Source organism: Triticum dicoccoides, chromosome 2B (genome assembly GCF_002162155.2).
Source record: "Triticum dicoccoides isolate Atlit2015 ecotype Zavitan chromosome 2B, WEW_v2.0, whole genome shotgun sequence".
Taxonomy (NCBI): domain Eukaryota; kingdom Viridiplantae; phylum Streptophyta; class Magnoliopsida; order Poales; family Poaceae; genus Triticum; species Triticum dicoccoides.
The window spans coordinates 737,804,722-737,817,656 of record NC_041383.1 but is presented as its reverse complement, the minus strand read 5'-3'; positions in this window follow the sequence as shown (position 1 = coordinate 737,817,656).

Sequence of the window (12,935 nt, the reverse complement as noted above, 5' to 3'; positions counted from 1 at the left end):
ATACTCAATTTGATAAGCAAATAGCCTAACTTTCTTTAGTTCCATACACCTAGTGATCAGTCCTACTAGTGATAATATAATAGCTTGATGATTTGATCTTATGCAAATTTCAACATAGGTAATCATGGGCATGGAAAATCAAACTCAGAGAAGAATTGATTTAGTTTTTAAAAGAAAAAAAATACCTGACATAACTCAAGTTGAGGAAGATCATTCATTGCCCATGCTTGAATTGGAACAACAACAGACTTACACTCCAAGCTTGTGCGTTTAGAGGGCATGATGAGAGACTATAGTCAAAGAATCAAGGAAACTTTCTCGAAATGCTGAAGCTCCTTGCCGAATTTAATCCTGAGATTTCCAGAGTTTTATGGGGAATGCACCATACAATGCAAAATACACATCGCATGATATCTAGAACGAGATCTTGAGTATATTTGCATGTAAAATCAAGAAGCATATTCATGAGGAAGTTGGAGACTGTAAGTGCTCTATTTTAGTGGATGAAACATGTGATGCATCAAAGAGATAGCAAATGGCGTTGGTTCTTAGATTTATTGATAAAGGTGGTATTTTGCAGGAGAGATTCTTTGACTTGATACATGTAGCGAACACACGGTCTTTGACACTTAGAGATGAGTTGAGCTTTGTTTTGTCGAACAATGGTTTCGTTATTCAGAACCTTCGAGGACAAGGTTACAACGGGGCTAGTAACATTAGAGGTGAGTTAAATGGATTGCAAACTCTTTTCCTCCAAGAATGTCCATATGCTTATTATGTCCATTGTTATGCCCATCGCTTGCAACTTACTCTAGTTGATGCATCTAAAAAAGTGGTCCCTATCTCCAAGTTCTTTCAGAAATTGATCTTTATCATAAATATGATTGACTCCTCTTCAAAGTGCCACGATGAGCTTCATCATGCCCAACTAGTTGAACTAGAAAATGGAATCTCTAATGCTGGCATTGAGGCAGATGCTTCTAAGGATGATGATTTGAAAAAAAAAATCTACCTTGATTGATCTATGTCAATGCCTTGTGGAGACAGGAAGACATGCCGTCTACAATTTGATTGACAAACTACTTCGTTTGCTCATTACCCTTCCAGTTTCTACAACGAGTGTCGAACGTGCATTTTCTAGTATGAAGATCATTAAGACAAGATTATGCAATAAGATGAAAGATGATAATCTTGCTAATAACTTGTTAGTTCACATAGAGGGTGGGATTCTAGAGAACTATAGCCACGAAGATGTCATTGCATATTTCATAAGCAAGAAGGATCGGAGAGTTGATTTCTAGTTTGTGAGTAAGTCCATTTCTAATGTCTCAACACTTCTGTATTAGCTAATGTAATATTACTGCCTTCATGGTTGAACTGTACTTTGGTACATAACTTGAATGGAAAATTTTGCTCTTCTTTTGTCTGCCCCGCCCAACTTTTTCTTTCAAGCTCCGCCACTGATTCACAGACATGTTTCCTAGTTGATACTAAATGCTTATACCTGTTTATAGCTCATATTTTTCGGTTCACGGTCATAGTTAATATTTTTTGCTAAATTTAAAATTTATTTCGTAATAAATGTTACATTAGACTTTCTTTTCAGTACTTTGTTGCTTAAGAAGATATTTAAATATGATTCCGTTAAATGTGACTAATTAAGAATAGGAAAATGAATGTCTTCTCAAAACAATTTATGACACTTGAATGAATATTGTATTATATGTATGTGTATGTACCCTATAGTATCTTGGTGGATATCTCTAAATTGGATGGTATAGAAAAATCTTGGTATATCTTTCTAGTTTATGATTAGATGACACAACTAAAAATTCTAGATTATATATGGTGTTTAATAGAATGTCACGATGTGGGGACAAGTTAGTGTTGTGAGGGACGTGATACGTCTCCAACGTATCTACTTTTCCAAACACTTTTTCCCTTGTTTTGGACTCTAACTTGCATGATTGAATGAAACTAACCCGGACTGGCGCTGTTTTCAGCAGAACTGCCATGGTGTTGTTTATTGTGCAGAAAACAAAAGTTCTCGGAATGACCTGAAAATCCACGGAGATAACTTTTGGAAAATATAAAAAATACTGGCGAAAGAATCAAGGCCAGGGGGCCCACACCCTGTCCACGAGGGTGGGGGCGCGCCCCCTCAACCTGGGCGTGCCCCCCTGTCTCGTGGGCCCCCTGATGCTCCACCGACCTCAACTCCAACTCTATATATTCCGTTTTGCAGAGAAAAAAACCAGAGAGAAAGTTTCATCGCGTTTTACGATACGGAGCCACCACCAAGCCCTAATCTCTCTCGGGAGGGCTGATCTGGAGTCCGTTTGGGGCTCCAGAGAGGGAGGTTCGTCGCCGTCATCATCATCAACCATCCTCCATCACCAATTTCATGATGCTCACCGTCGTGCGTGAGTAATTCCATCGTAGGCTTGCTGGAAGGTGATGGGTTGGATGAGATTTACCATGTAATCAAGTTAGTTTTGTTAGGGTTTGATCCCTAGTATCCACTATGTTCTGAGATTGATGTTGCTATGACCTTGTTATGCTTAATGCTTGTCACTAGGGCCCGAGTGCCATGATTTCAGATCTGAACCTATTATGTTTTCATGAATATATGTGAGTTCTTGATCCTATCTTGCAAGTCTATAGTCACCTATTATGTGTTATGATCCGACAACCCCGAAGTGACAATAATCGGGATACTTCTCGGTGATGACCGTAGTTTGAGGAGTTCATGTATTCACTATGTGTTAATGCGTTGGTCCGGTACTCTATTAAAAGGAGGCCTTAATATCCCTTAGTTTCCACTAGGACCCCGCTGCCACGGGAGGGTAGGACAAAAGATGTCATGCAAGTTCTTTTCCATAAGCACGTATGACTATATTCGGACTACATGCCTACATTATATTGATGAACTGGAGCTAGTTCTGTGTCACCCTATGTTATAACTATTACATGAGGAATCGCATCCGACATAATTATCCATCACTGATCCAATGCCTATGAGCTTTTCAAATATTGTGCTTTGCTTATTTACTTTTCTGTTGTTACTGTTACAGTCACTACAAAACTGTTATCGTTACTTTTGCCACTGTTACCATTACTATCATACTACTTTGCTACTAAATACTTTGCTGCAGATACTAAGTTATCCAGGTGTGGTTGAATTGACAACTCAACTGCTAATACTTGAGAATATTATTTGGCTCCCCTTATGTCGAATCAATAAATTTGGATTGAATACTCTACCCTCGAAAATTGTTGCGATCCCCTATACTTGTGGGTTATCAGGACGTTGGCGCAATCTTTCATGGTGATGCTGAAGTATTCAATAACAATATTTTCGAAAACACAATATTGGCCAGATGCTCATAAAACGCGCACACACACATCCATCCCTATGAAACACATGCACAACCTACCCCTATGATCACCTCTGAGAGAATAAGCCGACATACTCTCTCCATTCCCTTATACAAAGCCACAAACTCAAACTACAAGTACCAAGGTAAGTTTTAATGACTGCTTTGCAAGTCAACTTTTCTTTTTGTTAACTGGAATCATTTATTCGTCTATGTTACTACCTCTATAGTGGGGACTGGGGAGTAACATATGTGTGGTAACATGCAACTCTTCATTTATTAGGCTATAGACTCATCTTGCTTTGATATGTGCGATGTTACTCATACTACTAGTAACTATCTATGTTACCACATGTCTTTCTTTCTTCATTTATTGCTTGCCACATAAGCAATAAATGAAGAAAGAGAGACATGTGGTAACATAGCTAGTTACTAGTAGTATGAATAACATCACACATGTCAAGGCAGAATGAGTCTATAGCCTAATAAATGAAGTGTTGCATGTTACCACACATATGTTACTCCCCACTATAGAGGTAGTAACATAGAGTAGTAACACGAGGCATGGTACTACTCTATGTTACTACCCATTATGGCTAGTCTTGTGTCTACATGCATGCAAGTATTAAACAAGTTTATAGTACGATGAAATATCATTAAATTTTGCCTCAATTACTGTTACTGGCCTTGTATAGATGTAAAATGTATTTTTTTTATAGTGGCCTTGTATAAGGGAATGAAGGGAGTATCTTGAGGTTGATGCATCACCGCAATCACCTCGTACTCGACGGACTATCATACAGTTGAAAGAATGTTGCGGAAAAGGCTGAAATAAATATAGAAAATATGCGAACACTTGTGACAAGTCTTGGACTTAACCTTGGATGTGTTGATTTCACCATAAGAAATCTAACCATCTAAGATATGCTTATTGATCGATAAACCTCGACAACTTGCTAGGGTTAGAGAGAATGAAATTATTGAAGATGAAATTATTGATGATAGTGATGATGAAGGTTCTCCCCCTAAGTATGAATTCCCTGTTGTTCATGAGGGTTATGTTATGGATGAAGAAGCTGGTAGAGCTATTTTTGCTTGCAATGATAGATATGATCTTAAGAAGTTATTAGCTAAATGGAAGCAGCAATCTCTTAATGCTAGAATGAAACCTGACCCCGCTTTTGCTACTTCACCTATCTGTGTTTCTGATAAGGATGATGAATTCTTTGTTGATCCTGAGATAATTACCTTGGTTGAATCTGATCCTTTTTATGGCAATGAATCTGAAACTGTTGTGGCACATCTTACCAAGTTAAATGATATAGCCACCCTGTTTACTAATGATGAGAAGTCTCGCTATTATTATATCCTTAAGATATTTCCGTTCTCATTAAAGGGTGATGATAAAACTTGGTTTAATTCTCTTGATCCTGGATGTGTGCGTAGTCCCCAGGATATGATTTATTACTTCTCTGCTATATATTTCCCTGCTCATAAGAAACAAGCTGCCTTGCGAGAAATATATAATTTTGTGCAAATCAAAGAAGAGAGTCTCCCAAAAGCTTGGGGGAGGCTTCTCCAATTACTTAATGCTTTGCCTGACCGTCCTCTTAAGAAAAGTGAAATACTTGATATCTTTTATAATGGACTAACCGATGCTTCCAAGGACCACTTGGATAGTTGTGTTGGTTGTGTTTTCAGGGAAAGAACAGTCGACAAGCTGAATTCTTATTGAATAATACGTTGACTAATGAAAATAATCGGACTCTTCCTGAGCCAATTCCTGAGCCAATTGAGCCAACTCCTGAGCCTATTCCTAAACCAACTCCGAAGAAGAGGGGTGTTCTATTTCTCGGTCCTGAAGATATGCAAGAGGCAAAGAAATCAATAAAAGAAAAAGGTATTAAAGCTGAAGATGTTAAGAATTTACCTCCTATTGAAGAAATACATGGTCTTAATATACCGCCTGTTGAAGAAACACATCGTCTTGATAACCCGACACAGGGTAGTAAAGGTAAATTCTCTCTATAGATATGATAAAGTTGATATCCCGTCTACTAAATTTCATAGTCAATGCTTAGACGAATTTGATGACTTTATGGCTAGACAAGAAAGTTTTAATGCTTATGTTGGTAGGGAATTAAAGAATAATGCTTTCATGATAGGACGCTTGAGTGATTATATGGCTAGACTTAAAGGTGAACTTAAACTCATTAGCAAATACGCTTCTATATTTACCACTCAAGCTGAACAAGTACTTAAAGCTCAAAGTGATTTGCTCGATGAATTAAATAATAAACATGATTTTGCTGTTAGAGTGGCTACTAGAACTGGTAGAATGACTCAGGAACCTTTGTATCCTGAAGGCCACCCTAAGAGAATCGAGCAAGATTCTCATAGAAATAATTTAGAAGCACCTAGTTCTTCTAAGAAGAAGAAAAAGAAAAATGATAGGACTTTGCATGCTTCTAGTAAAACTGTTGTAGACACACCTGAGAATCCCAATGATATTTCTATTTCTGATGCTGAAACACAATCAGGTGATGAACATGAACCTGGTGATAATTTTTAATGATAATGTTCATGTTGATGCTCAACCTAGCAATAATAATGATGTAGCGATTGAACCTCTGTTGATCTTGATAACCCACAATCAAAGAATCAACGTTATGATAAAAGAGATTTTGTTGCTAGGAAGCACGGTAAAGGAAGAGAACCATGGGTTCAGAAACCCATGCCTTTTCCTCCTAAACCATCCAAGACAAAGGATGATGAGGATTTTGAGCGCTTTGTTGAAATGATTAGACCTATCTTCTTACGTATGCGCTTAACTGATATGCTTAAAGTAAACCCTTATGCTAAATATATGAAGGATATCATTACAAATAAAAGAAAGATACCGGAAGCTGAAATTTCCACCATGCTTGCTAATTACACTTTTAAGGGTGGAATACCAAAGAAACTTGGAGATCCAGGAGTACCAACTATACCATGCTCCATTAAAAGAAACTATGTTAAAACTGCTTTATGTGATCTTGGAGTCGGTGTTAGTGTTATGCCTCTCTCTTTATATCATAGACTTGAATTGAATAAGTTGACACCTACTGAAATATCTTTGCAAATGGCTGATAAATCAACTGCTATACCTGTCGGTATTTGTGAGGATGTGCATGTTGTGGTTGCAAATGTCACTATCTTAACGGACTTTGTTATTCTTGATATTCCTGAGGACGATAGTATGTCAATTATCCTTGGTAGACCCTTTTTGAATACTACAGGGGCTGTTATTGGTTGAAACAAAGGCAATGCCACTTTTCATATTAATGGTAATGAGCATACGGTACACTTTCCGAGGAAACAACCTCAAGTTCATAGCATCAATTCTATTGGAAAAGTTTCAACTATCATTATTGGAGGTTTTGAATTTCCTCTTCCTACTGTCAAGAAAAAATATGATATTATTATTATAGGGGATGTTCATATACCCGTTGAGGTAACCTAGTGCTATTCGAAATTTCTCCGGTTCCGTGTTATTCAGAATGAGTTTGTTAACAAGACTTGATCAACCTTGTTATTGGATTCATTTTGATGATCATGAGATGGATGAAACTAGAAGGCACAACCTTCTGTGCCCTCTTTTTACTTTCTATTATTTAGAATAAATAAAGCGAAAATAGTATTATCTGTCTGTTTTCTGAATTACCATGCAATAAAAAAATATCCCAAAAATAGAAGTGCTCCAAATGCCCTGCAAATTTAGTATGTTTTTTTATGGAATATTTGAGTATTTGGGGCACTGAGAACACAGCAGGGGGGCAAGCACCTGTTCACGAGGGTCCAGGGCGCGCCCCCTGCCTCGTGGGCCCATGATGGGCCCCCTCCACTTATTCCTGCACCCACACACTCCATCTTCCTCCCAAAAAATCCCCATCCAGCTCAAGCACGAGTTCTAGCTCATTTTGCTGCAATTTTCGATCTCCTTGCTCAAAGCTCCATTCACAAAACTGCTTTGGGAGATTGTTGCTTGGTATGTGACTCCTCCATTGGTCCAATTAGTTTTTGTTCTAGTGCTTTATTCATTGCAAATTTTTGCTGCCTAGGTGACCCTGTTCTTGAGATTGCATGTTAAATTTATGAGGTCCCAAGTAATTCTAATGCATGATATAGGCTCTAGGCACTTGTGGGAGTAGTTGCTATCAATCTTGTTTAGTTTGATTCACTTTTGTTTTGAAGTTACTAAAAATTTTAGAAATTTTCAGAAAATGATGAGGAGATTATTGAGGGGCTCTTCTAGTCAAAGCTCTAAGGATAAACAAGCTAAGAAGAAAGAAAAGGCCAAGTACAATCTTCCTCGTATAGCGGAAGTAAGGCCTTGTGAGTGGCCATGTGATAATTTCTTGAGAGCAGCCGGGATTTATGAAGACTTTTATTCTTTGGCTGAAAATGCGGGCCTCACCGACTTCCTCCACGACCGGGTCGAACAGTATCTCTTACTTACCAATACTTTCGTGCAAAACTTTTACTATTATCCTAAGAATTCACCTCCTTCAGTATCTTTTCATTTATATGATGAGGCTAAGGAAATGTCATTACGTAATATTTGCATGGCTTGTAGAATACCCTTTGAGGGCAGCCTAGATGAACCGCATCATAAAGATGTGGATGGTTTTGTTAACACTATTACTATAAGGGAACCGAGGAAGGGTTCGATGCGAGAATCACTAGCATACACTTTCCTGTTTTACGCTACTTTACCATATTTGCTAGTCGATGCTTAATTGGTCGTGGAAATAGTGGAAACTTTAGTGTTCTTGATATTATTATTTTGCTCCATGCCTTATTCGGTGATAACACTTTTAGTATGGGTGCCATTATTGCTAAATGGTTAAGCTTAAACTGTATAAAGGGCCCCATCTTTGGAGGTATCTATACTACACGCCTTGCTAAACATTTCGAGATACCTATTAGGCATGATGAGAAAGAGGAGACACTGCTGCCTTGTACCTTTTTAGATTACAGGAGCATGGTAGCGCACGAATTTATTATTGACAATGATGATAAGATGCTCCTGTATAACCTGAGATTTAATAAGAAACACAATGAGATTATTACCCTTCCTGCGCCTTTGTTGTTTGATCTAACTGCAGGCCAGTACCTCGTCTTGCCAAAAGCCGTGTACACGCATCGAGGCCAGACATCCGCTCCAGAGCCTGAGTCGGAACCTCCACTGGACCCTTATCGTCCATCCTGTTATCAGTGGGATCCGGAGGAGATCTCTAGCTAGTGGTATCCAGATGATACTCCTCAGTACACCAGGGAGACTAGCCGCGATCCTTGGGCATAGACCAACTTAGTCCAAAAGCCTAAGCTTGGGGGAGTACGTATCTCTCACCGACATTACATTCATGTTCACACACTATTCTAGTTGTCAGTGCTCATACTCTTTCATTGTATTATCCATGCTAGTTTAATTTATTTTTCTAGCTTTCTTCTTGTGTGTTTGTTAAACCTTAAGAAAACAACAACAAAAATTAGTTAGTTTAATTTCCATGCTTGTAGTAGTAATTAAAATGAAAACCCAAAAAAATTTCTCGTTCTTCTTTTGCTTGTTGGGAGCTTTTCCGTGTAAATAGTTTTATTTCTTTTCTTTCCTTTGGGGGTCGAGAGTAGAAGACCATAATGAAAAATTTTAGTGGCTCTCATATGCATGATTGTTGACTTAACTTAGGGCCCATATTACCTTGTCTTCTCTCTTGAATTGAATGCTTGCAGATTCTAGCTTAGTCCAATGCACGTGCACTATTATTATTATACACACCGTTCGGTCGTGCAAGTGAAAGGCAATAATGACGATATATGATGGACTGATTGAGATGAGAGAAGCTGGTATGAACTCAGCCTCTTTTGTTTTTGTAAATATGATGAGTTCATCATTCCTGATTCAGCCTATTATGAATAAACATGTTTGCAATGACATTTAGAGATTATAGTTGCTTATGCCATGATTAATTAGCTAGGAGCTTATAATGATTTACCTTGGGTGCCAACATGCTATTAAAATGGTTGTGATGTGGTATGATAGGATGGTATCCTCCTTTGAATGATTCGAGTGACTCGACTTGGCACATGTTCACGCATGTAGTTGAAACAAATCAACATAGCCTTCATGATATTTATGTTCATGGTGGATTATATCCTACTCATGCTTCTACTCGGTGTTGATTAATTTTAATGCATGTTCATGACTGTTGTCGCTCTCTCAGTTGGTCGCTTCCCAGTCTTTTGCTATCCTTCACATGTACTAAGCGGGAATACTGCTTGTGCATCCAAACTCCATAAACCACAAAGTTATCCCATATGAGTCCACCATACCTTCCTATATGCGGTATTTACCTACCGTTCCAAGTAAATTTGTATGTGCCAAACTCCAAACCTTCAAATAAAATTCTGTTTTGTATGCTCGAGCAGCTCATGTTTCAACTAGGACTGTCTGTATCTTCCATGCTAGGTGGGTTATTCTCAACAGGAGTGGACTCTGCTCCTCATTCACGAGAAAATGGCTGGTAACCAGGATGCCTAGTCCCATGATAAAAAATATCAAAGCAAAACAAAATTATTAAACAAAACTCCCCCAGGACTGTTGTTGGTATGGACGGTACCCCGTTGTTTCGGATGGCCGTGGAGTGTGCTTGTTGGTGGTGGGGGAGTATAAACTTTACCATTCTGTTTGGGAACCGCCTATAATGTGTGTAGCATGGAAGATATCGAGATCTCATAGTTGTTGCATTGACAGTGAAAGTATACCGCTCAAAATATTATTCATCTCTATTTTAAAATCAGGCTCTGGCACCTCTACAAATCCCTGCTTCCCTCTGCGAAGGGCCTATCTATTTACCTTTATGTTGAGTCATTACCCTCTTATTAAAAAGCACCCGCTGGAGAGCACGTTCTCATTTGCATGCATTACTATTAGTTTATATTGGGTATGACTTGACTGGATCTCTTTTACCATGAATTACAATGTTTAGTCAGTCCTTGGTCTTTAAAGGTGCTCTGCATTTATGTTTTGCGGTCTCAGAAAGGGCTAGCGAGATACCATCTTGTTATATCATATTATGATTGTTTTGAGAAAGTGTTGTCATCCGAGATTTATTATTATTGCTCGCTAGTCGATTATGCCATTGATATGAGTAAACATGAGACCTAAGTATTATTGTGAATATGGTTAGTTCATAATCTTTGCTGAAAACTTGAATGCTGGCTTTACATATTTACAACAACAAGAGCAAATAGAGTTTGTAAAAGTTTTTCTTTATCACTTTCAGTTTATCAACTGAATTGCTTGAGGACAAGCAAAGGTTTAAGCTTGGGGGAGTTGATACGTCTCCAACGTATCTACTTTTCCAAACACTTTTGCCCTTGTTTTGGACTCTAACTTGCATGATTTGAATGAAACTAACCTGGACTGACGCTGTTTTCAGCAGAACTGCCATGGTGTTGTTTATTGTGCAGAAAACAAAAATTCTCGGAATGACCTGAAAATCCACGGAGATAACTTTTGGAAAATATAAAAAATACTGGCGAAAGAATCAAGGCCAGGGGGCCCACACCCTGTCCACGAGGGTGGGGGAGCGGCCCCTCCCCCAGGGCGCACCCCCTGTCTCGTGGGCCCCCTGATGCTCCACCGACCTCAACTCCAACTCTATATATTCCGTTTCGCGGAGAAAAAACCAGAGAGAAAGTTTCATCGCGTTTTACGATACGGAGCCGCCGCTAAGCCCTGATCTCTCACGGGAGGGCTGATCTGGAGTCTGTTCGGGGCCCCGGAGAGGGGGATTCATCGCCGTCATCATCATCAACCATCCTCCATCACCAATTTCATGATGCTCACCGCCGTGCGTGAGTAATTCCATCGTAGGCTTGCTGGACGGTGATGGGTTGGATGAGATTTACCATGTAATCAAGTTAGTTTTGTTAGGTTTGATCCATAGTATCCATGATGTTCTGAGATTGATGTTGCTATGCCTTTGCTATGCTTAATGCTTGTCACTAAGGCCCGGGTGCCATGATTTCAGATCTGAACCTATTATGTTTTCATGAATATATGTGAGTTCTTGATCCTATCTTGCAAGTCTATAGTCACCTATTATGTGTTATGATCCGACAACCCCGAAGTGGCAATAATCGGGATACTTCTCGGTGATGACCGTAGTTTGAGGAATTCATGTATTCACTGTGTGTTAGTGCTTTGGTCTGGTACTCTATTAAAAGGAGGCCTTAATATCCCTTAGTTTCCACTAGGACCCTGCTGCCACGGGAGCGTAGGACAAAAGATGTCATGCAAGTTCTTTTCCATAATCACGTATGACTATATTCGGAATACATGCCTACATTATATTGATGGACCGGAGCTAGTTCTGTGTCACCCTATGTTATAACTATTACATGAGGAATTGCATCCGGCATAATTATCCATCACTGATCCAATGCCTACGAGCTTTTCACATATTGTGCTTTGCTTATTTACTTTTGTGTTGTTACTGTTACAATTACTACAAAACTGCTATTGTTACTTTTGCCACTGTTACCATTACTATCATACTACTTTGCTACTAAATACTTTGCTGCAGATACTAAGTTATCCAGGTGTGGTTGAATTGACAACTCAACTGCTAATACTAGAGAATATTCTTTGGCTCCCCTTGTGTCGAATCAATAAATTTGGGTTGAATACTCTACCCTCGAAAATTGTTGCGATCCCCTATACTTGTGGGTTATCAGGACGCTGGCGCAATCTTTCATGGTGATGCTGAAGTATTCAATAACAATATTTTCTAAAACACAATATTGGCCAGATGCTCATAAAACGCGCACACACACATCCATCCATATGAAACACGTGCACAACCTACCCCTATGATCACCTTTGAGAGAATAAGCCGGCATACTCCCTCCATTCCCTTATACAAAGCCACAAACTCAAACTACAAGTACCAAGGTAAGTTTTAATGACTGCTTTGCAAGTCAACTTTTCTTTTTGTTAACCGGAATCATTTATTCGTCTATGTTACTACCTCTATTGTGGGGACTGGGGAGTAACATATGTGTGGTAACATGCAACTCTTCATTTATTAGGCTATAGACTCATCTTGCTTTGATATGTGTGATGTTACTCATATTACTAGTAAATATCCATGTTACCACATGTCTTTCTTTCTTCATTTATTGCTTGCCACATAAGCAATAAATGAAGAAAGAGAGACATGTTCTAACATAGCTAGTTACTAGTAGTATGAGTAACATCACACATATCAAGGCAGAATGAGTCTATAGCCTAATAAATGAAGTGTTGCATGTTACCACACATATGTTACTCCCCACTATAGAGGTAGTAACATAGAGTAGTAACACGAGGCATGGTACTACTCTATGTTACTACCCATTATGGCTAGTATTATGTCTACATGCATGCAAGTATTAAGCAAGTTGATAGTACGATGAAATATCATTAAATTTTGCCTCGATTACTGTTAGTGGCCTTGTATAGATGTAAAATGT